The 27709-nt window shown below is 36.8% G+C and overlaps 1 protein-coding gene across 2 annotated transcripts in view; it reads right to left on the reverse strand.

Moving 5' to 3' along the window:
• Positions 1–4581: 4581 nt before the first annotated feature.
• The window catches only part of CEP290 (centrosomal protein 290), a 119431-nt gene continuing 96303 nt past the window's right edge, over positions 4582–27709 (reverse strand). For both annotated transcript variants that reach the window (XM_075748061.1, XM_075748051.1), the window contains exon 55: positions 4582–4594. The gene's annotated coding sequence lies outside the window, so the exon portion shown is untranslated. The remainder of the gene's footprint in view (positions 4595–27709) is intronic.

A 27709-nucleotide genomic window follows, 5' to 3' on the forward strand; every position in this document is an offset into this window, starting at 1 on the left:
GTATCCTTAAATATGTAAGCTGATACTTAATTCACAGATGTAAAGTCAAATTCTTTATGAACAATAAATTTGTACTTCATTGACTAAGCTATCTTTGGTCAGAGTCACATATGGTGGTGTTTCTCTCCCCAGACAGATAAATGTTTTATACATCTAGGTCTTGTACAAGTTTAGCAGAGGGTTTTTTTTGTTTGTTTGGGTTTTTTAATGATCAAACACAGCTGCCAGTAAAATTCAAGTTTATGCAAGATTATACACAATATTACAATAACAATAATAAATAATAAAAAACAGTATTCAGATAACAAGTTTGATCTTTGCCTTTAATTGTTCACATCCAGTTAATAGTCATCTAAATTTGTGACACTGTTTTATCACCCATACATCTGTCACATTAGATGTTTTAAAATAAACATTTCAAGTTACCCAGCCTTCAGTTGACAAATCTGCTGGTTTCCACAAGTGTGTGACAAACTGGAAAGTTTGTCTTTTCTCAGAAGATCAAAAATGGGACATAAATTTAGCCTTTTCACCTCAACTGTTCTGCTGCATACAGGGATAATAGATTCCCCTGCTATGTTAGCAAAAACAAGGACCGGGAGCTGCTGTTTGAGATTTCTGCCCAGCTGAGGGGGCAATCAAGTTCTGACAAACCTTTTCTTACCAGTTCAGTGGGGCAATCTCTGGGCAGCAGATAATGAACCTCTGCCAGCACTGCCTGTCAGAAACGGAACAAATCTCAGTACAGAATAAGAGGAAAGGATGGATTTGAAAAGAAACACTTTTTAAAGAAAGATACGCAATGATAACAAACATTAGTTGTAGATGCTCTTTTCTCAGACAATATTACCAAGATGCAGCAGGAGAGAGGAAAATAGGGGAAAATTTAAAAGTATGTTTCTCCCACAGAGCTGAAACTTGGTTTTATATCATTGTTCATTTAATATGCTCATTTTACAAAACATATAGGTTCAGAAACTTAACCTTAGCAAATTATACAGTAGGTAATTGGAAAACTAAAATTTCCATCACACTGATGTTCTGAAGCCAGTGGAATATCAAAAAAGGTTGGTTTGGGATCTCAGGCAAAGTCAAAGACCTATACTTGAAGTAAAATACCAAAGGGAAACACTGAAACTGCATTCAGGTGTTTTTCCCCTCACTCCTCTCTCTCTGTCCAGTGTTTTCAGCCTTTCTTAAATGTGTTTTCCCAGGGGTACCACCATCTTAGCTGAGGGGCTCAGCTGTGCCCTGTGGGGGTTCCTGGATACCAGAACTTGCTTCTGAAGGTGTATAGTCTGGTTTTGTCCTAAAACAATGGCATGCGCCAAATATTTAAGACTGCCTGAACTACACTCTCCTCAAAATTGCTATATGGTTTTTGAAAACCTTCACGGAATTGAGGTCTTTAACATACTGGTACTTATCAGTAATATTGTCTCTGCTATATGAAATACTGTGAAGAAGCATTTTAAAACAGTTGCTTGAAAAGGTGTAATACACACTTATACACAGACCATAAGTACGTTGTTTTGTTCAGCACTTAGAATTCAGAAGACATTCTAGCAGGAAAAAAAAATTACTACATGAACTATGTTTGTGACTCCTGAGAACAGTTGGAATTTTGAATTATCCTGTAAAAGGTCAACAGAATTAATAATTACAGCTCTAATTATGTGTGAAAAAACTGTAATTAGGCTTTTTCTAAATAATAATAAAAATAGTCTGCAGAAAATCAAACTAAAGCCTTGTTACTGGATGCAGTAATATTTTTTTTTGAAAGCGTGTCTAAAAACCAGTCACATCCCACAGTTTTCTATGGATTCACATTCATTTTCTGTCCTTCAATGCCCTATTATTTGGTGTGTGAATTGGTATATAAATGGAAAGTTAGTTATGTGTACTTTATATCATACTGTTCATCTTTTCTCTCTTAGCTATTATTAAAGATCAATAATTTTCAGACAAGGCAAGCAGAATGCCAAATAAGAGTCAAAACACTGAAAACATGACTTATCCTTCAAATTCGAGATCACTTCAGAACCTCTCACAAGAGGTTTGTCTTCCAGTTCACTGAAGACAGACAATAATTTTAGCCTACTGGACAGTCAAAAGCCCCATGTAATTCTCAAAGGGTTTAAAAATGTCCTTAGCCATTTTTTAGTCAAAGTCCAAAAGCAGAAAATCTAAAGTAATCCCTTTGAAATTACAAATATACCCTCCAATCTGTCCACAACCTGCTCCCACATTCCTTCAAGGCTCTCTCTTAAGGTGACCCTGGGAGTCCGATTGGCTGTGGAGCCACTTGGACTGGACAAGCTGATTTATGACCCCCCTCTCCTGGACCTTTCATGATGTTTTAAATCTAACATTAACTCTCGTGAAATGCTTAACTGTCTGTAACTAGTTATGTAAAAAAAAGCCCTAAATTATTTTCAGACATTTTCAAAAAACCCAGAGACCCAGACCTTTATTAATCCCCATTTCCTGACTTTTTTCTCTCCCTTTCTAAACAAACATCCTATTTTCATATCCTATGCCCTTACCCCACATCTTCTGTTAGCTTCTATATCTTCTACAGAAGCAAACGTCCCCAGAAAGTTTGCACTTAGACCAGAAATATTCTTTTCTTCCTTAAAATGCCCATAAAGGGGTAATCACTTATATTGATCCTCAAAAACAAACCCCAAACAAACAATCCATCCCCACTATGGACTCCCAAACTATCTGTAAGGATTCAATCAACTCCAGCTTCAGTGGGACTTACTGCTGTTCACCACTGTAGGATCTAGGGCCTAGCAAAGTTTCTCAGTCAGCTGAAGGATGGATCTGCTTACTCTTCCACAACCACTACAGGTATCAAACAGAAAACATGGAAGGAATAATTAGTTAATAAAAGTAAGTAAAAGCAAGTTTTCCAGATTATTCTCTTTATCAGCTACTGCAAATGAACAGCAAAGGGGAAGAAAAAAAAAAGTTCCTACGGAGAATTACAACCTATGGTCACCGTGTCTTGCTTCTCCTTTGTTTGCTTGCCTTTAAATTCAGATGAAACCGTGAGGGAACAAACACCCTTCACACATCAAAGAGGAACTAGATCTGCCTGTATAGTAAAATGCTGATGTCAAGCTAAATGCACAATGGATGCTAAGCTTAATTCCAGAAGGGGGCCAGGCCTCCATCAGCTCCAAAAATAAAGGTTCCCAAACTAAAATTTTGTAAACATCTCATGAGGTAAACGAGAACAAGTAAAATTTAGATCCCTCTGAGGCTTAAATAACAGCAGAGGGCAAAATAACAATTTGTTAAAGAAATGCTGAGGAATTTAACAGAAAAGAAAAACCCATCTACATATTGTTTCAGCTACATTTATACAATTCTTTTTCTGTACATTATAAAAAAAAACAACTACATGACCTCATCTCAGGATTTTTTACATGCTTTCTCAGAGTAGTCCTTGGAAGTCATATTGAGCTAGAAGGTATTTAAAAACATAACTAAACCACAGCATCATGCTAGACATGAAGCACCAAATCCTATTCCCTCATAAGACACAATAAATCTGAATAGACAGCAACAAAAAACAGTAAGAAACTTTCCAGTTCACAGAAAATTAATCTAAATGAACATTAAGCACTGGGACAAATAAGTGTTAAACAAATTAATCAAACTTGAAATTTCCCCCAGAAAATGAAGACAAATTCTAATAGTCTGAAGGGCACTGTCAAGAATTTTTATAAACGTATACAATAAAATGAGAAGTGGCAGCTCCTTAATAAATATTTCTTTCATCAGGCAACTGTATACGGTGAGGATGCACCATGAGAGAGACAGTCTAGGCTTTTTTTGGTATATTCCCTTTCCATACCTTTTCTGTAGCTACCTTAAAAATCCATCTGGATACATGTATTATTAACATGTCTATGACTCACTTATAAGCAATTAAAAAGTTGCCAATTTAACAGATTTTTGTATACCATATCTTGTTATATTGCAACACATTTACTTACAAAATGAAGCAAAATAACAGCACAGCAAAGCATAATATAGTAACAAGAGATGTTAAAAAAATTACAGTGAATAATGTAAAAAAAAAATCAAAGCTATGACATGTAAGTGAATGCAATTTTAATACATTATGTGTACAGCTCAGCATACCAATGCAAGTGTTTATCTTGTTCTGTGCCTCTGATACTGAGCAGATGCATGTTTTCAGCTGTAACTAAGTAGGCAGCTTGATTCTGGCACTGACTTGTAAAGTTCTGGAACTTAATCACTCTTGGGAAGGAGGCGTAAACAATACCATCAGCCATCACTGGCCCACAAATAACCTCATCTGGCAAAGTCATGAACGGTTAAGTTCAACAGAAAGAGAATTTAGTTTTTAGATACTTATATAGTCAGTTGGTAGTTCCACATAGGATTCATTAAACAGATAAAGATCTAACAATTTGTATTTACTTTTTCAAATTACAAAGGTTTATTTGGAAAAGTGAACTTAATTTTCAAGACGAAACATAGACTAACATGTTCTCATCCAGATAAATAGGAGTAGAAACTGCAGGAATCATATCAGGAAGGAGACAAATCAGTACTTTCACCATACCTTTCTCCACAAGATTGGATTTTAGAAGCCACAAAACCTGACAAGCTCCAGGCAGCCTAGCCGTTATTGAAGTAGAAAGCCACAGGGAGAGTGCTCAGTACTTCCAACCTAAATCTCCCCTCTGGAAAAAAGAATTTGATAGCAAAGTATGCGCTTGGGCTGGACAAGCAACAGCATGACATGTTTCCAAAGTAGAGTCTAACAATCTGGCCTTTCCTTAAGAGCCTGCATGACATAGAAGAGCATGTACGCCGTCTGGGTTAGGGTAAGGGTTTGGCAAGAGATAAAGCGCAGACCCCCAGTGGTTGGTTGTAGGGCTGCAAAGGGCCTGCCGAGGAAGGGTGAAGGCTGCCAAAAGCTTTCAGTCCTGGCAACTTTTGTGTGGGAGCCATAGATGGAGTGTTGTACCAGGGCTCTGTCTAGGGTTATGGTTACACTTTGGTTTTGGAGACAGAAAGCGCAGAGTCCCGGTGTTTGTGGGGCTGCAAAAACCTTTCAGTCCTGAGCCCCTTTTTTGTTGGAGCCATAGCTGCAGCCCTGTGCTCTCACTTCCATCTTCTGTATATAACAGCAAAAACAGATCAAGAAAAGATGGAAAAAAAAAATAGCTTTGTATCCTGTGCTTATAATAATTGGGGCTGGAATTCTGTTCACATGTTACTACCATACCATTGTAGCTACTGCAACTAAAGGTAACAACACTGTCTCAACAAGCTTCCCAGACCACAACTCTATTAAATGAAAGTTTTAAAACTTCCGTTGAACTGGGTCAGCATTACCAGCAATCAGGACTTCTCCTACAATATGTCAACTTCACCTCCCTGGCTTTCAAATTCCTCAGACATTAGAATTACAATATCTATTTTTCTTTGCCTAGACTATTTCAACTCTGCTCCAAAGATCTGGTCTTCTATATGTTCATTAAGTAATCAAGTTCCACCTTATGTTTCCCCCTATTAACATTTTTGTATTTTGCCTTTTTGGAAAGAATGTTTTAGCCAAAAGCTTTAAGACTTAATTTGAAGATGCTGAGAACTGAAGAATAGCTCATCTCCTTTAGTACCTTATTCAGATGACAAACAACAGGTGCCCAAACTTCAGTGTTTTAGTTCAGATTAGGAGTGAGCGTTTGAAGATCTCCCAATCATCACTACTCACAACAAGTTGGTTTCCATTGCAAAAAGGCCTTGAAAAGTACACACTGTAGTCTTCCTGTCTGAAGCCATACTAGAAAATGTTCTCTATTAATGGATCTTCAAGACTTGAAACCTTAGTTTCCTCTTTGATCTTGAATTTGCACATGAGGTCTGCCATTTGAGAAAGTTCAGACAAGATGGTCCAAATTTCTCTCTCAAATACATAATAGAAGTTTTCTTTAATTACTATTTTCCTATGAATTATTAAAGAAACTACCACAGATAAATTTTTTCACCTAGGAAAAGTAATAGTTGGATCCAGTATTTTAATAACTCTTTATTATTATTAGACAGACTCAAGAACAAACAAAAACACATAATGCACTATGAAGAGGAATGTGTTCCTTGATCGGAGGTGCTTTAAACTTCTCATATGTTATCACAAAAAATGTATTTTGATTACTTATTAAAACCAATTCTGGTTGAAACAGAAATAGTTCACAGGAAAATCAGAAAATTCAGGTAGTTTCCTGTAAACTTGCCATTTACAATATTTCTGTTTACTCTTCAATGGATGATTCAGACCACTCATTTTCCTAAAACCTTCAGGATATTGTACAAATATGAGGACAAGGAGAGATGTACTGGTTGCTGAAGCAATGTGCCTCATACATTGAGAAGAAAAAAAAAAGAGCTGTAAATGCAGTATGCTTAGGTTTTATCATTTGCTAACCCTTATAAACAATAAGACATCCTTTGGTCAGGCAAGCATTAAAGAGACTAGCCACTTTTAAGACAGATGTTTCTGTTCAGATATCAAAGCTAGAGTTCTTTTCCCTTCAAATTCCAGCTCCACAGAAACCAGAATTATTGGTTTATCTTCACTTAATGCCTCATCCAATGAAACAATCCCCACATGGAATTCAAATTAGGCTGGTAGGAATACCCAGAAATCAGTCATAGGTAGTAAGAGATACTAACAGTACAAACTCTAAATTGAAATAAGAATGGAAATCATAAAGAACTAAAACAGAAAGCAATCTCTTCTTCCCCCCCTCACAGAGCAGATATTATGTCCTTAGAAGGATGCCAGATGCTTATTTCACCACTGGATTGTTTCCTTCACAGCTTATGAATTTGTACTTTTTCCTGTTGGAAGAATAGTCTCAGAGCAACTCCTCAGATCTGCAGGTGCTCATTGTATGGAGGAACATGAGTCAGCTACAAGGCAGAGTTGGGAGAAGTGCCTGTTTGCAGAATCCCACAGCAGCTGGAGAAGCTGTGCTGGAAGGGCTGGCACTGCTCCCCTGGGCTCCTCTCAGTTGCAGGTTCTGACTCAACTGAAAGAGCTGCAAAAAACCCAATCACCTGTTTCTCCTCCTTCCTTTTCTATGCTTAAATATGCAAGATCCTGCAGTACCATAGTCCACTGACAAGAGTGGAGAAAATTCCCTTTGTACTAATATTGCTGGGTTTTGTGCAACCAGCAGACCTTCTGTAAGCAAATTTAATTTTGCTCTTCAGGTCTAAATTACAGGATGTTGGGCAAAGAATGAAAAACAGCTCACAGGAAACTGCAGTCAGGCACTCAACATATATACTTTCTAGTGATATTTAGCACAATACAATCCGATGGACTCTGACTCCTTTTTATTCCATCTATTTTCTCTACTGATTAAGGGTATCGGTCAGACCTGTTACACAAGATTATTCACTATTTCCCCATGATGCTTCAAGGAAATCAAAGCAGCAAGGAATACTTAGTAAAAGGTAATTTATATTACTTTAGCATTAGGTAGGAAATTAGCTCACTTGTGTTCCCAAGGTAAGATGCAGCTTTCTTTAAAAGTCCTAACATGCAAGTCAGCAGTGACTCAAAGAAGAAAGCCTACAAAAACTGAAATGAAGTAAGCGAAGGAAATAAAGAAAATCTTTCAGTTCTAAAATATTCAGCATTTTAGTGTAGTCAGGGAGATAAGTTATTGAACTGAGGCCTGAAACACAACAGAAACTCTTCAGGAGAGGACACTTTTGTCCAGAAAGGGCTCTTGAGGATGAAGACTTGAAATTTATTCTCTTTTACCATTATCTGTATAATTCAGGGAAGTTGAACGGATTTTATATAAATGAATATTTTTGTCTGACTGCTAATGCAATGATTTTTTTTCTGCTTAATATATGCTGACATTTCCACAGTACAAAATATCATGACATACAATATCTACCTCTATGGGTATTGTCAGATGCCAGCTTGATACACACTGAGACATTCTCATTCAATTTAAGTACCCCAGCTGAAGCGGCCAATAAGCCTTTTGGGCAAAACACAGAACATTTTACAAGAAAAGCAATATTAAGTAACAGAGCAGTTCACCTGTTATCTGTTTTTCCTGTTTATCCCATTTTTACTTCCCTCTCTACTGGGCACAAACATATACTATTTATCTAGAAATCACCATTGTAGTACAGCCTTAAAGATCAGATTCCTTTATTATGTTTCCAGTGTAAACACTTAGAAAAGTATATCCTACGCTTTTAGTGATTTCCAGTTTAAACAATTACATGATAGGAAAGAGATATGAGTACAGATGCAGGAGTCAGTGCCTTTCTTCATACAAAGCCAGGTGTGGGAGAGGTGGGAAATAAAGTACAAGCAATAGGTACGTTTTTAAAGATTCTGGAATTAGGTATTCTTACCCTACAAAGCCTCCCACCCGCCAGTCTAAAAGGAGTAATTTTAGATGTCAGAGAAAGTAAACAAGCAATCTCTGCCCTTGATATACAAATAAAAAACTATTCTAGAGATTTCACCACATTAGACTGTAGTTGCACTACAGCTGGATTAAATATTTCAAGCCACGTCTGAACACGCTCAGTCCATTTCTAAGCAGCATGAAAAATTGAAATGGTAACACTTAGTTCATTAATTCTTTATAAATACATAACAGATGTGATATTAGGATATGAATGAAAAATTTCAGAGATGACCTGTCTTTTCAGTCTTCTCATCACAAAATCTTCCAACACCCTCACAGCAAGAAAATGTAAGTCACAGAAGGCAACCACAAACTAGAGTTGCATTGGAAGGAATATAAAAATACATATAAAAGCGCACAAAATTCAAACTAATGACACTGCAGATCATCATCTATCTGTTCCATTTATCCAACTGTGTGTTTTTTCCTGTAAGAACTGCTGATATCAGCTAATTTGCATAATTTTTGGAAACTTCTGTAATTATTTATAGTGCTCACATGTTGTGAACTAACTACCCAGCTGTTAAATATTTCACTTGTGGAATTTCCATGCCATTAGAAAGAAAAAGCAAAGTCAACAATAGATACCTTCTACCTCTTCATTCCACACATGCGAAGGTTATATACACACGTGACAAGGCACACTTTGCCTTTCCCCCACTGATATTTTCACTTCTTTCATACATTATAAAAGAATTAGAGGATAGAAGTCATTAAATTCATATATTAAGATAATCTACATTTCTGAATCTCCTGGAAAAAAAAAACAAACCAGTTTTCTGAAAGGTAATCTCTAAGCTCTCTGACTGTCACAGTCTTAACACAAAAGAGGCTGCTTCCCACCCTCCTGAAATGAGAATAACATCTTTAAAGAACGCATAAGCAGGTTTTGGGAAATTATATCAGTTTTCACTTTTAGTCCCAAATATATAAATTCATATTCTGTGAGAACAACTTTTAAACTAAATAACTATTATTTTTTTTTTTAAAGTTTACTTCTTAATAGTTCCTTCCAATTTTCCTGTGCTTGCGGAAGGAAAAGGATCATTGACTAGTCAAGAGTCAAGATAAGAACTACAGGAATGTTTCTTGAAGTAGGAAGAGAGGATCTAGTTTCCTTGGAACTAGGTTAACTATTTTTAATTTTCTACTTTAAAAAAAAATCATTACAAAGTAGAAGGGAGAAAGGAGTTGAACAGTGAACCGAAGTGAGAAGTTTCAACACAAATCTGCCTACATTAGTGAGGAGGTGGAGCTCAACTCTGGCAGCTCCACTCACTATTTCCCCTGCTACTTAAAAACAGACACCCAGCACAGACACATCTCTAAGAGGCAGAAGGGCAGTGGCGTAACACCATGCCCAGGCCCACTCTGCCTGTTCCATACAGCCAGCCAGGTTACATCCCCGGGCCTCCCAACCTGTAGTAATTTTTTGTTCCTTGGACATTGTAACAAAAATGGGTGGCTGGAGGGAGAAGACAGGAACAGTTTAGCTAGAGTAATGCTGTATTACTGAGCCTGCAAACCCCACAACATCACCCCAGTGCTGTCTTCTACAGTCCACCTCCCCCCCGTCCCCGCCACTGGCCCATCCACAGCCCTTCCACCTGCCACCACTCCAGCCCATCACCCAACACCGTTCCCCTGTTTAGTCCCTCACCTCAGAGGGGCCAAACAGAGAGAGATGACTACAGCAAGATCTCAAGATGAAGGAAGAAGGGTGCAGCTGCTCAGTGGGACTGGAGATAGAGTGAAAGATGAAAGTACAAACGCAAGAGGGTCAGGTACCACTTCACTCTGGAAAGAGATATACTACAAGAAACAAGAAAGTATTACACACAAGAAAGTATTAAAGGGGTCTTATTCCAGGTGTGTTATGGTCAAATTAACTCCTTAGTTGATATACACTGCTTGTATAGCGCACCAAGTCAGAAAGTGTCTTTTTTTTTTTTAATCCACCATGAAGTGAAAAGCTAAGGCATACGGATCAAAGTGCAACCACCATCTTAACCGTTCTTATTTTCAAACACAAAGAATAGTTAAGTAGCTGTTTTCTTGAGCTGTGCTCTTGATTGATGGACTACATGGATTAACAGTCCATTCTCTGTCTCTGGAAATAGAAATGTTTATTTTGCAGTGACTGTTGTTTCTAGCCCTCACAGCTGAAGACTTAAAGTGTTGCTTACCCCAAATCAAATGTGTCCATTTCTTTCCCTCAAATTTCCTATCTTACGGTTCTGTAAAATGTTATTATTGCCTACCATATTAAGGAAAGATGATGGCAAAATATTGATAAAATTAATTATACATAGCAAGATGCAGGACAAATAAAGATTACTCCCAAATAACATAAACGTTCAGTGCTTACCATAGCTTTAGAGATTTTACATAGGGCTCTTTTCAATAGTGTATTGTTTTTAGTGTCAATATCAAACATAGCATTTAGAACTGGCAAAAAGAACACACTCCTAGCTAACACATGAACAGTCCCGTAAAAGCATTAATACAATGCCAACTGTTAATATCCAGTTAATAAGAGGCAATTCAAAGTGTAAACACAGGGACCAATCTAATTATTTTTCCCTCTCCAAAACCTTTTTCTGCTACACTTTAACGTAGTCCATGACTCAGCAACATATAATAAGTGTTTCTAATCAGCCCACATGTCACTTTATTTAGACATCTCATCATACAGTCAGTAGTGCCTTGAACCCTTCTAAGCTGTAACAAGTACAGCTGGTTGCACAGAAGCCAAAACTTTCCATATCCCCAGTTTTCAGCCATCCTATCCCAGCCAAAAGATTACATATACAACCTTGAATTAGTATTCAGATAGAAGTTTCTGTTTCAGAAGAACGATTCTTTTTGATAATTGATGCCATACAGAGCTATGACTAACATACCAACCTAATTGGACAACCATTTATACACACTACTCTGTTTTCATTTCTTAAAAAAAAAAAAAAGAGTAGAAATATGGTAATAATGGACTATTTCGAGATGCAGAAGAAAAAAGAACACAGTTTAACTGCATTTAGAAAGCACTTTAAAGCTACATAACTCGTAAAACACAACAATTTTATAGCATTATTGGATCTTTGATATAGGCTATCGCATAAATAATACTTGTCAGAAAGATTTCTGACTGCCTACACTTTCTTCAAAACATTTTATTGTATCATCTTTTAAAATTAACATTCCTATGGTTGTGGGGGCACCTAGTGGCAAACTAAGCATATTTATGTATAAAATAACTGTCTGCCAGCTATCAGAAATTTGTATTCTTTTATTTTCAGAGAACTATTCTCTTACTTGCATAACAAACACTTATCTGTGTAAGATGAATTTCATCACAAAGCAACATCAATAAATAACAAACAAACCTAACAGACTGGCAATTCCACTGACTCCCCCCTCTTCTTCTCCCTCCCCAGACTGACATGTGTCTACAGGAGCTGAAAAATAGCATTTGAAAATAAAAACCCTTTTTATCTTGTATGCCCTGTCAGACCCCATTACTCTCTGAGCAGCTTCTTTTAGACATTCCACACAAGGATGGTTTAATGTTTAATACCAAAGTTACTTATTTGAATATATTTCAAGTAACACTGGATTTTGATATGGCAGAGGGATATGACAATGTAGCAAAATCACAATACAAGCAGAACATAGCAATTCATGATACAGTTGGACCACAATACAAATGTGATTTCTATTACTAGTGTTTATATGTTCACTGTCATGGCTCTGGGTTTCCCTAGTCACCAGGGGGGAATAATTAAGTTGAACCCAGCTCAAGCCCATTGCTATCTTCAAAGCTCATTCTGTTGGCTGTTAAGCTTTTATAGTCCATTGAGCAACTTACACGCTTCCTCCATGCTGGTCTGGCTAACTCAGGAAAACATTCACATTCTTGATTAACTTGGGAAGAAAAAAACAATTTAAAAAATCAATTACACAACCAGTTCATTCACTGAACAGATACAGCCAGCTGATCTAAAACAAAGCCGACCCTCCAGTCACCTTTGTGTTGACCTAAATTCAGCTTGCTTTGTAATAGCTGTGGTCACTCCTTGCTTTCTTCCCTGATCTACATGAGACAACTGCCTGTGCCCACCTCCTCTGAGCAGTCTTCCACAGTGGGGGGGTTATTGATCAGTCACGCCACCATCTCTTTTTCCTTGCCTCCATCAGAAAAGGACCATGCAGGGACAGATTGCCAATTATGTCAAAGCTGTGCTCAGATACAGTGAGGAGGAGACCATCTGGAAAACAGTTTCCTCTCCTTCATCCCAAGCTGTGCATCATAATATATGCAACAGTTACAAAAGTCAGGAAAAGATGACTTTTCCATTTGCAAGAAAGTTTCTTAAAACAGAACACTGTGGCTATAACAAGGGAAAAAAAAGGATTTTCAGCATAAACAGCTTTTGGTGTTCCCTTGTGATGAAGGAATGCTATTGCTCCCTAGATGAGAGTGCATTTTGAGTATCCTAGACAATACAAAGGACCTCTGTCTGTATTTGAGGTAGCATTCTTTTTATGTTCTTCTTGCTGATGTTAGCACAAGGTATTTTCTTCTGACAACCCAGCACAAGATTTCCACAGAAGTTTTTCACAAATCTATATTTTATAAACTATTTCCTTATTTTAAAATTTAAACATTTTATATGAACAGAGAATGCCACTCTGTAGCTTTTATGCTTCGTTTCTTCTATTCAAACTCTACCTGCAGTTTTCCAGTAAGACCCCTAAGTTGTCTTCCTTAAAGCTTTCTCCCTGATCAGTTGCCCAGATTCTTCTGCCAAATTGTTTTTCCTTTCCTTGTTTCTGCCCAGGGCCCATATGAAGAAAAACATCCAGGGCTTCTTCAGGCAAGCAGTCTGCCTAAGCCTTCATTCTACAGAGCAAAATCCCAACAGTTCCTAGAGACACATCATATAAGGATGTTTTCCTTCCTCCTCACAGAATCCTTGGCACTAAGTTTTGGCCTACGGATTATTTGGTGGCACATTCTGGGTGCCAAAGACACAGATACTTCAATTATTAACATTTTACCAACAGCTCTCCAACTGCTCAGAAACCTTATGCTCTAACCATATCATTACTAATTCATGAATTCAAGTAGCTTCTTGGGGTTTGGGGGGTTTTTTTGTTTGTTTTACCTAGATATATTCAGCAGCATATAATACGTCTACTCCAGCTCCACTGGGCTATGCAGATCCTAAACAGAGTCTTCAAGTCTGGTAACATGCACTGCAGCTGCTTTCTAGGCAATCAGAGAAACAAACAAACAAAACCAGATTTTTCTATGGGAATACAGCACAGTTTTATCATGCTTAGGAACAGAAAAGACAAGATAGACTTACAGTCTAAATCCAAATACACACCTATCATATGATCCTGTACTAATACCTCCAGAGGTTCACCTCCAAAAGCCAGAGGCTTCCCCAAGGCTCATTAATCACCTCCCAGCAGCCAGAGAGCTCTGGTCATTCAACCCGCTCCTCACAAGCAAAAAGGGAACACTAATCCTACTCTCCTCAATTACCTCATGTAACTCAGTCACCAACATCATTTTGACTAACAACCCTTATCAGCTGGATCTCATCATCAGCTACGCAGAAAGTTCACTGAACTCATTACAGAGAGCAGATAGGAATCACTTGTTCATCTTTATGTCAGAATACAGAAATTTTGTGCAACTATGTTGTTGCATCATAAGTTTATCTCTCCATAAAACTGCATATGTTTTCACATGCCTCTCTTAAGCCTGCTTTATCAAAGAAGCTTTTTCACCAAAGAGCTAGCAGCATTTATCTATGTATAGAAATCATTGATTCTTTTGTCCAAATTATTCTATCAAAATTGTCTCTCACCATTATAATGAAGCATTATGGAGTAGCTATAAAACAATAACAAGTGAACTGCCCTCTGAATCTCTGCTGTGGTCTTGCATCTTTATGTAGAACCTTTCTTGAAAAACTATCTATGCTCAAAACTGCTTAAAATCACAAAGTCAGTCTTTTCCAACCCACATTAGGATAGCATAATTGAGTAAACCTATTAACATAAACAAACACAGGAAGAGATTAGTCAATTAGTCAACCTGATTTTTACTGCTTATACAGCTGTAAGGCAATAATTTACATGCATGGATGAAATAACTAAGATATGCTCAGCCAGAGAGGGACAGCCATAAATGTACAAAATACAAATATTTGTGTGAAGATTTTACTTTAGTTCATATGCACAAAGACATTGCATTGCCTCATCTGTAGCAATTAAACTCTTTTTATTGTACCACTATTGTAGTGCTGAAAAGTACTATTATCAAAGTGACCTGAAAAATACTTGTTGTAGTATTTAAGTATCAGAATTAATTCTTTCCCAGGTTATTTGCATAAGAGGTGATATCCTTTCACAATGGTAACAGAAAAGGGAAGGATCATTTTATCTACAATGATTCACAAGTGTAGAAAATTACATTAAATAAAAACTATAAAACAGACGAATAAACTTAGAAAATTTAATGACATACTACAGAAATGTCAAATGTATTCACAGAGCCTCTTTGCAATATTGCTAAAGAGCATTTTGTCATTGTTACCTTTTCATCTTTCCTTGTCTATAGGTATCTTTTCACAGGTGCATAAGAAGCTGGGATAGCACAGCCAGGACAGCTGACCCAGATTGGCCAAAGGGATATTCCCTGCCATAGAACTGGGTAAATGAGCTGGGATTGTTGCTTGGAAGCAGACTGGGCATCAGATTGGTTTTTTTACTTCAGTATGTGGTGAGCAATTGCACTTGTGTATCAGTTGCTTTATATATACATATAAAAATATTATTGTTGTTGTTATTATTATTATTTTCTTCCTTTGTTATCCTATTAATCCGTCTTTATCTCAACCCACAAGTTCTTTTCTCTATTCTCTTCCCCATCCTCTTGAGGAAGGAAGGATGAGCAAGTGGCTGTGTGGTGCTTAGTTACCAGCTGGGTTCAAATCAAAACAAAGTAACATATTTCCTATATACCCTCTGAATTGTAGGCATGATATGGTCTTACCGTTGCAGGACAGAAAGCATACAAGACCAAGTTGACTTTCATCATCCAAAACTAGGATACTGTGATTTATGAAGCCCACAGAGCAAGGAGGAGTCCTGTTAAGACTTGTTTTCAGTACTGAGGGGCTATTCTGGTGCATTCATTCACATGTGGATCAGGTTATGCTCTAAAATGGCCTTAAACAGATGTTAGAACTTTACAGTTTTCTCTCATGAATACTTGTCTATATTTATTGTTAGTTCAGAAACTCCAACTTAAGATCACCCACATCAGAACATAAGTGTCTGCCAGAGTCAGGCAACTTGTCCACCTAGCACTGTCTTAGACAGTGGCAACAGGAGACGTTACTCTGGGGGAGACAAACTTGAACATCTTCTTACATCTGCTTCCCTTCTATTTCCCAGTATGTGCAACTACTGTACTTGTGATACTAGAGGGTGCATAGTTGCCTGTTCTCTTATTTTCCATTAGCAGAACTCTTTTCTATGAATCTGCTTAATTCTTTTTTAACCTGATGATACCCTCTACTTCTATAACCTCCTATGGTAGCAACATTCAGAGGCTCACTGTCTAGTGTATAAAGAATTACTTTCTTCTCCCTGCTCAGATCAACCTTTTCTAGTTTCAAGTGCCCTCTAATTCTTTTATTATGGGACCTAGTGAATAACAGCTCCAAATTCATCTTCTTCCTTCCTTTTCTAAGCGGAAAGGTCCCAGTCTTTCCTCACTAGGCAGCTGTTCTACCCCATTGATTGTTCCAATTTTCATGTCCTTCCTGATCATGCCCAACATCTTGTTGACCATTTTAGTTGCTGCTGCATGTTAAGGCAATGATTTCAGAGAACTGTCAAAAATGACTGTAAGATCTCTCTCCTGAATTGTAAACACCAATTCCAAATTTAATATTTTGTTGGCCTGGATGCGTTCCTTTGATGTCTTACCTTAAAGTAGTAGAAACTGAAGCTCAGCTGCCACCTTTAGTCCAGTCCCTCAGTTTTATAACATCCTACTTGAAGCCCTTGCCACTGACATAGCATTTGGCTGCCCAACACAGTATCTATTGCGCTTTGTGCAATAAATCTAGCAGCCTTCATTCTGCTGGGGGACTTATACTTGTAGATTGAGCCAAAAATGTTTTGGGGTTTGGAAGTTTATATTAATTTAACTAGTCTTTTCAAGTAATGCTTCGGATTGTTCTTCTCTTACACAGGTGTACCCTTACTAGGCTAGCTACCAATATATGAGAAATATCCAAGCAAATCAAGACAACACAAATAGGTTGACCTGAGGTGCTCTGCAACTTCCCCAATACATGCTCCCAGTGCAAACTGCCATTTTGGTTGCCTGCAAGTCATTGAGCTACAGCCCTTTACCCTTACCTGGGCATGGTAAGGCTTCATCCCTTTATAAGAGTCTTTCTAAGTCAGTTCACACCCTTTTCACATAGCCCTGGGAGGCAGGCACAACTTCAGCTATTCGCATCTAGCAAACTTCCCAACTGCTCTTCTGAAGTGCAGGACTGCTACCAAAGAAACGTCCTCTGCTCCCAGGAGCTAAACACTCCCTGAGCTTCCCTGTCCTCCAAACCAAGGATTTCTTCCTTCTGCCCTTCTTGAGCAAAGCTGCTGTGCAGACTGCCCTGTTGGCTGTGTTCTCATCATCACTCAGCTACTGCTTTTTATCATCGCCTGAACGAGATTTATATTTCCCCTTAGAGAATTCATTAACTCAGAGACAGGGGAGCCTAGTTACAGCTATCATTCATCTTACCTAAACATCTGCCAAAAAATGATCACAATTTTGCCATTTAAATTAATTATCATTTAACAGTTAACATAATTATCAGAGATATAAGCAATCTACAGCCAGAAGAGCTGACATTTCAGCTTCCATACTTTCCTTTCTGGGCTGAGGGAAGCATCGCCCACAAACAGCTTGCCCCATTTTGAAATGTCTTCCAGACTAACACAGTTCACTCTGCGGGGGTTGTCTGTGTGATCTTAAAATAAGTGTTGAGCATTTCCTCAGGGTTGATTTCAACCAGAGGCCAGCCTTCAGTCTTTCCTTTGCTTCCCTTCTCCCACCAACACAGACCTTTTCTATTCAGCAAACATCTGAAGTTCACCAGCCTGTAAGTCTACGTGCCAGCGTACCACGCTGTCTTCTCCTTAGAACATTTTTTCCTTCTGGCACTGTGCATGCATGGAGAAGGCCAGGATCTAAGATACAGAAAATGAATGTGCAAAGATTGAAAAGTATTATTTCAGGGAAGAAGTAGGGAATGTGAGCTAAGATCCCTTTGATTTAAGCCTCTTGTGGGAGAATAGGTAGAATCACAGAAAACTACTTTCAACAGCACAACCTAGGAGCAGAAATTGAAAACTCTCAACAAAAGAAGCAATTCCAAGAAAGGTTTCTCTAAATGCAGACCAGTGGAAGATTATGAAATTGACACAGACATGTTTTACCAAAAGGAGATTAGAAATATCAGGTTGGCCAAAGCATATATTCATATCCAGAGGAGAAAAGTCTGTAGTCAGTCATGAAAAAGTCACGTATGTGTCTGACAGAGCAAGAACATACTTCCAATTTCTTGCTTATAATCTGTTTCTGTCAAAAACTTAGACAGACAGAGGGATGCACTGGATTGAAAATGAAGACAAAAGGACAGGAGTTGCCTAAATTTTAAACCACCTACCGCATTTTATAAAATTAATGTGAGGATATCTCTTGACTGAATCTGCCGTTAAACTTTCTCACCCCACTGGAAAGGTGCAGTCTGGGAAATAATCTGCTACAAGAGAATAAAGGTAAAATGTTAACCCCCAGGTCTTTAACTTGCTGACATTTAACTGCATCCCTACGTGTTTTTCCTAACTGTAGTACTGAGAACTATTCAAAATGGTATGGTTAAACTTGCATATGTGCATGCAGTATTAGAATTTATGTCACTGTGTGAAACCTATGAAGTTTAAATGGAATTATATTATTCATAGATGCCAAAAGAGCAACACATAACCTTAATGTAAAGTGCCTGAGGGGAAAAAAAAAGGTGTCTTATTAAGGATACTTTTTTCACTAATTTAGATGAAGAGTGAGGCAGGAGGAGAGGAAAAATAAGTGGTGGTTTATTTCCAGTAAATATTACATTTTTAAGGAAAGTAAACTAACCAGTTTACAGTTTTTAAAAATCAATATATCTATAGATCACTTTGTTTTCAACTCATTTTGAAATAAAGAAATTCTCAAAGTGGTGAGGTCCATTTTGTTCAAAAATATCATTTCATCATGAAAGAAAACTGTGACAAGTCTTATTAACAAAGGCCTGGATCCTGCAAAGATTTATGTACATGCTTACAGTTACAACATTTGGCTATTCTCATTGACTTTGATAAACATTTTCAATATCCAAGATTTTCTGTGTCAGCATAGAGTATGTATTTCAAGTGTGTGTGTAAACCTCCTCTTCTTACAGTTTTAAATTTTCTGTCTCTCTCCAATGTTGATCTTTCCAATTCTGAAGCTGGTTAGGTCTATGCTTCACTGTGTTTCTCCCCCCTAAAACATTTCCAGAAGACCTCATGTAAATCAGAGACGTAACTGGCAAACAAAGGTAATTTCTGTTGATAATGATCTAAGAATACTACTATTAGTAATACCATTAGGATTAAACAATGCCTTTGTGAGTAAATTCAGCAGTCTAATCATTCTGCCTCAGATGTAAAGCTGCAGCCTCCTTAATTATTTATTTTAAAAAAAAAAACAAAACCACACAATACCAAACACAAAGATTTTTGTCCTTGTTTTTGCAGTAAACTATGGATCTAAGAAAGTTTGTTTCTGCCTTATATTTCATATATATATATATAAGCTTTATTTTAAAAGTGATTTCACATAACTGACATGGCATTTGTGAGTAACAAAACAACTAGTGTGGTGATTTCTAGGGGGAAAAAAGTGTTTTAATACTATCCCATTTGCCTACTTAAATACACTTTTGGCAAGATTGCTTCACTTGGCAACAAAAAAGAAAGAGCACAAGATACAGTAGAGTTTGTAACTTGTGCAAGGAGTTAAAGACACTGTATCTTAGTACATTCCTCATTCATATTGTTTGGCATTAAAGAAGGAATTGATAACCAACATTTTGTTATAACTAATTAAATTTTTCATGGTTAGGCTTTAATTCAGAACTCCTCACTATCATACAACTTACAAAATAGTGCTCTATTAGATTTCCTCTTTAGCCATTGCTGTTCTGAATTCCAGTTTTATGGTTTGTTCTCAGGTTATATGAATCAGAGACATCATACCACATAGAAGTGAAAAAAAGAAAATGCAAACATTTGGAAAAAAGCTTCAAGTTGAGACTAAAAACATGAGAGGAAATAAAATGTCATTTTAAGATTGGATTACATTTCTATTTTTTCTACTTCTTGGTCTGACATGCAAATTCTTTATCTGTTATGCACAGATACTTCTCATGAAACACAAAATACAGACAAAAAATTCTCTCTTTAAATGTACAAGGTCAAAATTATAGAGGTTTAACAATAAGAACATTAACACTTTTTAAAGACTCTTCCTTACTAAAGTTCCATTTAAAGACTTTTCACCCCATCTATATTGAGAAGCCTGTCTTTTGAAAGTTTTTAATTGGATAGTGCAGAACAAAAATAGTTGAAAATAAAAATAGATATTATAATATAGCACATCTTGTATTCTTTGCTACTAGAGGTATCATTCTGTAGCTTATCTTCTCATGATCCAAACATCTTCTACATAACAATAACAGCACTTCCCTAAAGATCCTCAGGAATGATTGGATTTGTCTTCTTAGGTAGAGACATTTCTTTTTTATTTTTGTATTATATTTTATTTTATTCAAGCTGATTGAGTCAAGCCATCATTCAAGCCACTGAAAGCTTTTTAAGAGGAGAAGGTCTGTTCACTACCCATTTGTTTTATTAATGTTCTTTGTGGGTTATTTATAGATGAACAAATTGTCAGACAGAACCATGGACGTTATTGTAACTGTTGTGAGCCATTGCAATGGATCTCATGACACTATCAGTTAAACAATTTTTTAGGAATTTGCACAACTGCAGTGAGTCAGTTGAGTTCAGGTTACAACATGATAACAACTAAATGTTTATTTTCATCACTAGCCCCACGTATACATTGTAGGATCTGAGCATAAAGCTACAGCTGATTGAGAACAAGTGAAATTTACTGACTGACTCCATCAAGATGAGTGGAGTCATAGTAGCAGTAGTTACAGTCGCACCAGTAGTTCTCAAGAACTTGTACAGCAAATTGAAACCCACTGCCAGTTGCCTCGCTCTTTAGGTTGGCCACTATATGCTTTCAACATGGCCTCTGATCCCAGTTAGAAAGCACTACTAGTACCTAGATAGGAAAAAACCTCATTGTTACTTTCTCAGTACCATAGTTTGGACACCTAGGATACGCTAAAGGGACTTACTTAACCTCTAAGAAGGTATGATCACAGCTAACATCTGCAGGGAAGAGGCAAGAGTCCTAGTTCTTCATTTGCTGAATGAAAAGTTGAAATGGTGTAAACACTTTTTAAATAGTAAATTTTAACATCTTGTTTTTCCACATTGTATTGTGATGACTAGGCAATAGAGAAAATCATTCTGCTTCTGCATTCAGGCTTACAACTGTCTATTTTATCTGGAGTATTACATCCACACAGAAATTGTAAGAGAATAAAGGAGGAGGGGGCAGAGGAGGTTTGTTTTCTTTTTATTTATTTCAGTAGCATTTGACAATTCACTGGGATGTTTTTTTAATGTACTAGACTTTGCAGACCATGTCAAGGTAGCTTGTAGACAACTCATTTTTTATTTAGGAAATGTATGCTTAATGGCTTTAGTGTCTGAATCAAATTTTGTGTAGTGCCAGCTTTCGCTTCATTTCATTTGGAATCTGGCAGAAAAGAAGTCACAGAGGGGAAAACAACAAAACCCCACATTCCTTGTTTATGTCCTTTCCCCCAGCTGCAGTTGAGGCAGACTATGAATTAATTATGAGTCCATATGAAGCCAATACCTTGGTGACTGAGGTTTTTATGTGTTTTGATGTTTTGTTACAATATTATACTCAGTGATTGTATTTTCCTTGTTTTTGCTTACATTCAGAGTTGCAAAGATCTATGTGCATGTGTTTCTCAGGGTTTTTTAAAACAAATGAGTCATCTGAATGTAGTTAATCTTAGTGCTAAATATGTTCATTTAGTCCATATTCAAGTAGTTGCAAAAAAAAAAAAAAAAAAAAAAAAAGATAAAAGAAAAAAAAACCCAAAGGGGAATGCTTAATAGCTTATTTAGGTCTAAGACTTGCTATTCCCCTGCAGGTCCAAATGAGCTATGGGAATTAATATTTTCTTTATCTCTGGAAATAAATACAGACCTGTGACATTAATTATGGATGTGTCTTTATGGAAAGTATGGATCAAAAGAGAGTATATACAAATAATTATACAGAAAATTTATTCAGTACTGTCCCAGAAACTGAGGTACATCACATTGTGACCTCACAAAAGAGCAGTAAATAATTAGAAAGTTACTATTAAAGAGGAACATGAATCACTGAATAAATGATCACAGTGCTACAATGTTTGTTACAATACAGTCAAATACTGGAGACCTGTGACCAAGAACTCAGATGCAGGTTACATCCTTAGGATAAAAGTCTATTGTCTCAGAAGAGTTTCAACAATCTTGTAATTGTCTCACAACTTCAAAACATCTTCTAAAAGAGGTAACAATAACCTTAAAAGATCTAAACCAGAACAGTTTGTGTGGGAAATAGTCATGTCTCTGCAACATCAGACACTGCTCAGATTGTCTACCATGTCTCACATAATCGGTTCCTCCTAGGTGGACAGTGATATTGCAACCTTCTGCACAGGGGTTCAGCTAATATAGCACAGCTACGTGGCCAAGGCTCAGATCTGCTAAGAACATTGTTGCTGAGCTCGAAGAAAGTTAGTAAGCTAAAGCCACTCCAGATAATAACAGTGAAAACAGAGTGTAGTTGCTTAGATAGTGAGTGGCTCAAGTATTCAGGAGGAAAAATACTGACATGAAAGGATATAAAGCTCTTAAGCTGTGTATATCCTGTTTTCATTGTGCATAGTAAAAGACCTCAAACAAAAGTGACCTAGTGAGCTGAATTACAGATAGCATCCTACCACAAGCAGTGTAGGACTTCAAGCCTTAACAAGTGTTTGGGTTTGATGTAAGCCAGCAGTGTAAAATTTGATAGCCTTCATAGTGAGGGAGTAAGACTACACGATTTAGACATCCGTTTTGAGCTTAGCTTCATAAATTTAAGTCTCTCTCAAGGAAAGGACAGCTTTGATTTTTAAAAAGAAGCAATAATAACATTAGAATGCCTCAATGCTAACAGCAGTATTTTGCCCAGGCTGGCAAGGACCTTGTAAGCAGAGGACCCAGAACAGATTTGTGAATAGCTGCCATGACAATACAGGATTGTGCTTGACAGTGGTATGAAAGAAAAATATGCTGGCAAACTGTCTGAAATAAAGAGGATTTTTTTTTTAGTCATCTTTAAAATATGCCTGTATATTATCTTCCAAAAACAGAAAGAGCACGCCAGAAAATGCAGCCTACAAAGATAATAGCCTAGCCAATGCTTAGGTGGCCCTCATATGGTAGGATCAAAGAGGGCAAAACAAAAAAAAAAAAAAGACGGCAAAAATTTTGGCCCCAAAAAAACCTTCCTTGTTGACATATTTGATTTCATCAAGAAGCTTTGAAAGTGCAGATGAGCTACCTACAAATAATAAGTCTCAAACTTTTGCATTCAAAAAGTGACTTAAAAGTGAGCTCGACAAAATTTTGTATGAAGGCATTTTCAGAAGTGTAAATATTATTGAGATAGGACAGTAAGGAGCTCTGTGATTCAAGAGTAAAAATACTGACATAAAAGGGTAAAAATCTTCAAGGGAAAATAAAAAGAAAAGCAGAGAATAAGACAGCTACTCAACAGCATGAAGGATTAGCCTATATCAAAGACCAACAGAGGCTAATGCCTCCCCACTTGACAGGCAACTGTTGAGTTGGCAGACATTCCCTTCGTTGGATCTGGTAAGTATACTAATACTTAGCCTCCAACTTAATTAATCTTAGCTATCTATTTTGTGCAGTCACCAATAACAATTTTTGCAGACCCTCTCTGTGACTGGCAAAAGGTCCCAAAGCGGGTGAAAAAAAAGCTCTCAGCAGAGTGTGCTGGTGTCCTGGCTATATCTTATTTTCCTTCCAGCTAAGGTAACACTGAATTATTTAAAAGAAAATGAGATAACAAAGTCATATTTTCCACATCCTATTATTTTAGCCATATTTTCCATGTCCTATTATTTTAACTGTCAGGAAATAATCTAAGAGGAAGGCAATACCACAGTGTCACTACCTTTTCCTTCCACAGCAGTCATGCTTTGAAAATTCAGTGACTAGCTACTATTGGTCCTTTCAGAGAGTGCTAAAAAAGTTAGGGGACTACTCTCAGGATAAGATTCTGTTTTCTGAATTTCAAGCAGAATCACGTCTTTTGCCGAAGAATGGTCTGACTTCTGCGCCAAAGCTCCACAGAAGAAACAGACATTAAATGTTGTCTTTATTGTTTCACCAGCTCTTGGTGGCCTCCAACCAAGCTTTGGATGTATTTTATTCACTTTCTGAAGTTTTAGTTCTCCCAACACGCTGAACAAAGATCCTCATCAGCCTTCATAATCCCCTCTGAGATCATTCACTTACAGTTTAGGATTTTGAGTGTGTGAAATTATGGACACATGTAAACTGTTGCAGGATTGGAGCCTGACCTAATGCATATTTTCAGAGACAGAACAACTGATTTGTTTGGCTAATTTCAAGAACAAGCCAACACTAACACAAATATATATAGTACACATTAAAATCCACATGGATAAAAACACATGGAGTTGTATTAAAAGTTCTCTTGCTTCAAACTTCAAAACTATGAAGGCAAAATAAAATAAAAATAAAAAAGCAACCAACAACCAACCCTCTTTATTCCATGGAAATCTTAAATATTTGTTATAAATTAGTAGGATTGAATCACTTGGGAAGTCAATAATTAATTAGTAGGATTTTTTCAGATCTCTTATAAATATCAAAGGCTTTTAATAATTACTTTACAAATCCAGATCAGCACAAGTCATGAAGGCTTTAAACATTGTGGGAGGTGGAAACAAGCTAAGAAGATGAGAACTATGAAATTTATAAAAAAATAATCAAATGTGTTTTGATCTTATACTGCCTTGTTACAAGGGAGATTAATACTATAAGCATGATGTAGCATGGATCTTCTGATGCTCACTGGAGTTAACACCAAAACTTTTCATGACTCTAAGGATCCAGAAACAGGCCTATAGAAAGGTCACAGTATCAATGATATACAGTTCAGGCATCATTAATAGCACTTCAAAGCAAGTGAGTTAGCAGTTGCCATTAGAAAGTAAACTTACTTTTGAATCTTATGAAAAAACCCACATTAAAGGTTTTTGAAGTATCATTTTATGTGAGCAACTGAGTAACACTCTGGAGAACTAAATTCAAATGTAAAAAAAAAAATTCTTCCCCCAAGAGACTGAAGGAAAAAAAAAATAAATAAAGACCTCACCGTGTGTTGTTAAAGCAAAGTGTCTCAACTGGAGTGTCAATGCTGACCATTTCTAATTATAAAAAAAAAGCTTAAGAAAGGCATTTGAATTCAACAATATTACTTAAACCCTGGTTCTGACAGTTGTCTGGCAAAGGCAGGATATCCATGAAGAGCCTTTTTAACTTATGCAAAAAGTAGGAGGTTTCCTCTTAATTCGTTAGATTGCTGTATAAATGCTGTGAAATCTTCTGTTACAGTTCTTGAAACCAATATTTACATAAAGAAAAACACAACAAAAAAACATTAAAGTAGAAAATCTTGTCCAAGCTTCAGTGGTTTTATTAAACATAAACACGTATAAGTCCCATTACTCTTCCATTGGTAGAAGACCGAAAACAAATTGCAAATAACAGTTCATTGTCAAGTATGCTATTTCTTGTATAATATAGATAGGAACAAAATTCCTGTGGAGCTGTAAGAGCAGGAATGTATAACATGCATTGATTTGCACCAAAACCAGAAGACAGATACTGAAGAACTAAGGCAAGACTGAGATACTGAGAGAGAGTGAATGATTCCTCAAAGGAGAGACTAGTGACAAATCTAGCATCTCTCTACTTCATTCTACAAAACAGTGTCAGTACTATAACTACAGTAAAAGTCAACATACTTTAATTAAGCAATCATTTTCCATTTGTGTGTGTTGTGTGTGTTTTTTTTTTTAACTAGGTGATTGCCAGTTTATATTTAGTGGAAGCTAATAGTTACATAATCCAAATGTCTTTATGCTCATTGCCTCTACTTGAACGTACATTCATGTGATTCTATCATCTTAAGCTGGTGCATCTGAAATTTCCTTCTCTTACCATTTACTATTTGGTGAGTGTTTGTCAGTAACATGAACACAGTTAATTCCAACTCTTGGAACCAAAGCGTGAATACAGAAGTTCATACTGTCAGCCAGGCTAAACCCAGAGCTGAACTGAAAAAGCTCTTGACACCATTTATGTGGTTATCAATTAAAGATCTTTTAAAACAGGAATTTCCTATCTTAACATGAAAGAACAGATTCCACTAAAATACTTGCAGTGTTTCTTGGGCAACAGATGTCATTAACATCTTAAATAGTTAATATTATTAAAACTGAAATGTTAAAAATAGAAGTGTTTTAGAAAAGCTAGCAGGCTAGGGCTGTTTAAAAGGTTAAGAAAAAAGAAGGAACTCTGAAGAATATATGGGAGAGAAACAAATCTTGTGTACATTTGCCTTATCCACTTCACCATATCCATGCTATCTAACATCATAAATCCTACGTCATTCTCAGCAGCCTTATAATTATTTAAGGAAGGATCTGTTCAGCTCATCTCTAACAGCTGCTAGTCCCCAGAAACTAATAGTTTATTCACTAATGAATCTATCCTCACTGGCAATACTATACTCAATATTCACCTTCACCTTTCATTAAACCCCATTTAGTTATACGCTTATACCCTTTTGTATCAAGACTATTCTTACTAAGCATTTTTTCTTTTTAAAAAATTGTATTTCTGGTTGAGGAGAAAAAAAGCTATTTTTGGAACTCAATTTTTTTGTGTGTCTATGTTGATACAACTGGAATATATCCATATACCATTAACGACTTGTGCATTTTACACATTCTCACAAGTATTACAATGCAAATAAACAACAGTAGTTAGAAGATCTGTTTCTAAAGAGTAAAATGTACCCAAAACCCAGCTCCTATTGCAAGCCTTGCAACTGAGACTTCTGCACCATCAGGTGCAGGTGTTACAAACAACTCACGGTATTTCCTCTCCTAAATTTATGCAGTATATTCCTTCTAAGCTTGGTCTGAAGAACTTTGCGAACTCCCCTGGTCTACCATGCACACTCACTCAAACATCGGCACTTTTATGTTTAATCATCCTTTTTACTGCCCTTAGGAGAAGTTGCGCAGATGTTTGTCTAATCTTTGTAAATAAGAGCCTAACTGCACTGAAACAGCACACATCAGTAAGCCAATTACCACAGGAATTTGCCAGGGAGGGATGATGGTGGGCAAGGGAGAGTTTTCAAAAGGATTTCTCCAAGGTCATTTGCTCCCAAAACAAAGATATTTAAATACAGCTATTGAGGTAACGTGTATGCCACAATGACCTTCATTTGAAAGCTGTATTTGTCACTTTCTCCTCCCATTCTTCTTTCAGTTTGGGAAACAAAACCGCAGTTCCATGATAACAGGTTTGGAAAGACCTCTTTTTTCTGATTTTCCTCTCCTTCCTCTCTTTCCAAAAATCTATCAGTCAAAGGCATTATTATCAGATATCCTACAGAAGACATCAAAATCCTATGTTCCATCTCAAGTAAAACAAAACACAAGGATATAACTTTCCTCGTGTTTTTGTGATACTTGCATTTTTTTCAGACATCTAACAGCACAAGCTATCAGACTTCTGAAAAAGCAAGT

This window comes from Balearica regulorum, chromosome 1 (assembly GCF_011004875.1).
Source record: "Balearica regulorum gibbericeps isolate bBalReg1 chromosome 1, bBalReg1.pri, whole genome shotgun sequence".
In the NCBI taxonomy this organism is placed as follows: Eukaryota; Metazoa; Chordata; class Aves; order Gruiformes; family Gruidae; genus Balearica; species Balearica regulorum.